The sequence below is a fragment of the Mandrillus leucophaeus genome, unplaced genomic scaffold (genome assembly GCF_000951045.1).
Source record: "Mandrillus leucophaeus isolate KB7577 unplaced genomic scaffold, Mleu.le_1.0 Scaffold12, whole genome shotgun sequence".
NCBI classification, from domain to species: domain Eukaryota; kingdom Metazoa; phylum Chordata; class Mammalia; order Primates; family Cercopithecidae; genus Mandrillus; species Mandrillus leucophaeus.
In genome coordinates this window covers 7115398-7120492 of record NW_012100320.1, presented here as the reverse complement: position 1 = coordinate 7120492, position 5095 = coordinate 7115398, and positions in this window count along the sequence as shown.

The window sequence follows — 5095 nt, the reverse complement described above, 5'->3', positions numbered from 1 at the left end:
CTCTAAGCACGTTTGTGCGTGACAAATGCAGCCACTTCCTATCACGGAAGTCATTGGTCCAGAACAGTGGCATGCATCATTCAAACAGCAGATAACAAGGCAATCTGGTGGCCTCTTTTTTTTTTTTTTTTTACTTCTTTTTTTTTCTTTTCCCCTTGGGATTTATATATCACTTTTTGGCAGAAGATGTGCCTTCTCAGTAACTGTAAGTTTGCTTAAGTTTATCTTTGAAAAAAAGTTTGCATTTCCTAAGCACAAAACAACTCATAGTACAGAGAGGAGGTAAGATCCGTGAGGGGGCCCTGCAAGGGCAGAAAGGAGCCTAGAAGCCAGGGAATGCCTCAAGGTGGAGCCCCCAGGCTGCCTATGGAGATTGGCTGCATTGGAGGTACCCGGGAGCAGGACAGAGAAGGGTGGAGAGAAATAACCAGAGAGTAGAAGAGAGTGAAGAGTATTGGAAAAGAAAGTTGGAGAAAGTGAGGCAGAGGGCCCAAGATAGACACAGGGAAACCAGTTCATCCCAGTTTGCCAGAGATGGTTCCCCAATGTTGACAGTGAAGTCCTATATTCTAGAAAAGCTCTTAATCCCAGGCAAACCAGGACAATTGATCACCCGAGGTCAGAGAGGTGAAAAACTCAGAGAAAGGTTAGAAAGAGAGATCCCTCTCTGAAATGAGCGCAGATCAGGGCACCCCAATAAATTTTCTGGAAGAAGAGTGCATTGGGGCCAGGTGTGGTGGCTCCTGCCTATAATCCCAACATTTTGGGAGGCCAAGGCAGGCGGATCACTTGAGGTCAGAAGTTCGAGACCAGCCTGGCCAACATGGTGAAACCCCATCTCTACTTTAAAAAAAAAAAAAGATACAGACACACGCACATACACACACAAATCAGTCAGGCATGGTGGCGGGCACCTGTAATCCCAGCTGCTCGGGAACCTGTGGCAGGAGAATCACTTGAACCCAGGAGGCAGAGGTTGCAGTGAGCCGAGATTGCACCACTGCACTCCAGCCTGGGCAACAGAGCAAGACTCCATCTCCAAAAAAAACCAAAAAAGAATGCATTGGTCCTAACTGAGCCAAGGCCTCTGTCATCAGTGCTCCAGACCACTGCTCATTCTCCCTCCCTAGAGAAGCCAAGGTCCTCCCAGAGAAGCATGCTCAGACTGAAAGCTTGGGAGCCACAGAAGCTGCCCATAGGACCTGTCTCTGAGCTGCATGAGCTCATGCTCATGCAGTCTTGGCCTGAAATACGCGCTCCCTCCACCCAGTTGGGATGTTGGGATTAATTCTCAATCTGCTGTCAGAATGCTGGGTCCCAATCTCAGTTCTGCCACATAGATGATGTGGAATCTTGGGTGAATCTATTGCTACTTTGAGCTTAGATTTTTTAGTAACCATGGATTTGTCTGTCCAGTATACTTCACCATCCCCCTTTTCCTGGTTCCTTTAGGAAAGTCTTCCTGTAATATGTGGTTTTGGTGGGGCTGTCAGTCATGGCGCCTTTTTCTTCCCAAGTCATGGGGCTGGGTGTGTGTCCCAAACTGAGCTAATTATAGCACCATATCCTCTAGACACTAGGACTGGTTCAGGGGTGGGCATGAACCAAAGCCCTAGACTTTTCTGCTGGATCTACTAAAGGGAGACTGTCTCTCTCGCTTTAGAATCTATAAAGTATAAGCTTCGGACTGCTAGACAGACAGAGAAACTCTTCTGCTGCAGGGAAGGAAAATGGAGTGAAGCAAAACTAAGAGAAGACAGAGAGAGAACAGTAACATTGATTTGAGAGCCTTGATCCAACCATACCTGCAGACAGAACACCTTTGCACTTCCTAGTTACACGACCTTTTACATCCTATTTTCCGCTTCAGTTTGATTGTGTTGAATTTTTGTCACTTGCAAGTGAAAGAACCTTCAACTACACAATCTCTTTATCTATAAAAAATAAATATAATTTTGTACAAGACTGTTGAGTATTAAATTAAATCATAGATGTGAAAGGGATTTCAAAAATAGTAAAACACTATACAGAGCACTTGTACATTGTTGGTAGGACTCTAAAATGATGCAGCAACTGTGGAAAACAGTTTGGCAGTTCCTCAAATGATTAAACATAAAATTACTATATGACTAGCAATTCCACTCCTAGGTGTATACCCAAGAGAACTGAAAACATACATTCATACAAAAACTTGTATGAGTATTATGCTAACATTATGCCATGTTAATGAATGGTAGAACTGTTACCAGCAAGACTGGCAGCACAAATGTTCATAGCCACATTATTCACAATAACCCAAAGTGGAAACACAGAAATAAGCATCACCTGATGAATGGATAAACAAAAGGTATGTTACTTGGCAATAAAAGTGAATGAAATACTGATACATGTTACAACATGAATGAACCTTGGAAACATCATGCTAAGGGAAAGAAGCCAGACTCAAAAGGTCACGTATTGTATGATTTCATTTATATGAAATGTCCAGAATAGGCAAATCCATAGAGACAGAAAATAGATTTGTGGTTACCAGGGACTGGTGGGAAGGAATGGGGAGTGGCTGCTCATGGTTACAGGGTTTCTTTTTGGGGTGATAAAAATATTGTGAAATTACTGAGGATGATTTTACAATCTTGTGAAGATACTAAAAACTACTGGATTCTATGGTACAGTTTATGGCATATGAAAAAATAAATTAAAACACTGAGTATACGTAAAGAATTATTATTATTATTCAACAGAAATCACAGCTTTCATAAAGCCCTTCACCAAATTCTCTGCAGTTCTCCAGCCTTAGAGTCTGGATTGTGCACTTGTCACTCATATGCTGCTGCCTTGGGTATGATTTAAATAATGTTTAAGAGTGATGAAATAATAAATGGCTTTAAATAGATTAATAAATAACAGATTATGATTAAATAAATAAATACGTGGTTATGTCTCATCTCCCTGGCTGATCGCCAGCTCCCCTAGTGTGGGGTTCTCCTCCCGTGTGTCCTGCAGAGCACAGGGGCACAGTAGGCGCTCTGTAGGATTTGTTGAAAGAACAAATGAGGGCACACCTCTCCCCCCTCCCTCCCATCTTACACAAAAGCACACAGACTGATCCCAAGGCCCCTGTGAGGACCGTGAAGGTGAATGAATGGTAGAATTGTTACCAGCGAGACCAGCAGCAGTGCAGCTAGGACAGCCACCACAGCGCGCTCCTTTAGCAAGCAGCGTGCAGACTCTAAGCGCAAGCTGCAGACCACCCACACGTCAGAGGTGCCTGGGGCACCCACCAGCATGCCTTGATCCTTGGGGAATTTGCATTCTTCGCACGTGCTCCAGGTCATTCTGATGCACCTGGAGATTTGTGCAAGACAGGGACGTGGGCTGCAGCTCATTCCCTAGCTGTGAGGGTGTTCTACATTCAACTCAGCTGGCTTAAACTCAACTCAGTAAAGGGGACTCACTGTCATATAACTGATAAGTCCCAAGGGGGAGCGGGATTAAGGGGTGGCTTCATTCAGAGGTTTAACAAGATCCTCCATTCTGTCATCCAGTGTCCACCTCATCTCGAGGCCAGATCTTCCTTCCCTACCCTGACCCTGTCAACTTCTGAGCTTACAAAGTTCCTTGTCCCAGCCTGGGAGAGGAGGCAGGAGGAGGAGAGGGGAGAAGAGAAAGTTAGTTCATTTGTTTGTTTGTTCTAGGGGCTCTTTCAGAAAGGCAAGAAAGCTTGCTTCCCGGAAAACCTTTTTCTTTTATCATATTGCCCTTTCTGAAACTATGGGCTGGAAAAGGCAACATACTGATTCATTTCAGCCTGAACCACATGCCTCCCTACACACACACACACACACACACACACACACACACGCACCAGGGATGGAATCGCCTTCTCCAAGTCTGTGGCTGAATGGCAGAGGTGAAGATACTGAAGTAAAACCCAGATAGCCACCCGAAAGAGAGTGAGGTTGGGAGATGAGCACAATGCTCACTTCTCTTATGTTAACCTGAGTCTTCTCAAACTCCAGCTCATCTTCAGGGGCCCTGTCTGAACATCGTCTCCTCTGGGAAGCCCTTCCAACACCTCCCAGATAGAACACTCTGTCCTCTGTGCACCCACACACCACCTGTACTCACCCATCCATCCACCCACCCACCTACTTTGTTCTTGGGTGTTGGGGGCTTAGTACTCCGTTGTGAACCAGAGATTTGTACCCTGTTGGTGTTTTCAGTCTGCACAGGAGAGAAAAGTTAGTCAAATAATCACACCAATTGATGTCTAGCTCCTCTGCTAAGCACAATGAAGAGAAATGAGGGAGAACGGGCTGGGGAATATCAACATGTGTCTGGGACCCGACCTGGTGGGGACGGGAAGAGGGGGTGAAGGAAGCCTTTCCTGAGAAAGTGAGGAAAAGGCGCTGTGCTGTGGCTTTCCTTGCATCCTGGCCATCTTACCCTCTGCCTTGGCTTACTCCATTGCTGGAAAAGCCAGCCTCCACACGCGCGATGAAGGTCCACGGCCTGGATTTAAAGCTCTTGAGATAAATGTGCATTGAATTTAACTGTCAGTGATTAGAAGGGGGAAAGAAGGTGGCACGGTTCCAAAGAAGAGCTTCATGTTAGGGTAAGAGGGGGTGCACGGTGTCCCTGGGTGCTTTGGAATGCCTCAGGTGTGGAGGCTTGGGGAGTGGCAGTGGAGACGAATCTGCACGTATTCCAGGGTCCCAAGAAACACTGTAGCCTCTACAATTCAAGCCTCAGGGTGCGGGGAGACACCGGGATGTCTCACAATAGACCTTTGAGGGACATCCACTCACTTGGCCAGGGGAGACCTGAGTTCCAGCAGGTGTTCCTGAGTCAGCTTGGGTACCCTCTGAGTTTTGTGAATCTCTTCTTACTGGGAAATGGGAATAGAAACCACTTTTCCTGAACAGAATCTGACTGAGGCTGTGCGGTGCTACACTGGTGAGGGGGTTCCCAGGAGCGGTTCTCTGGAGTTTTCTCCAGAGGCTGACGTGGGGTTGGCGGAGAAGGAGCGCTGTCGAGGCGCGTCGAGGCAGCGCGCCGCCTGCCCAGGTGGCCCGGAGCCCGAGCCGGAGTGGTG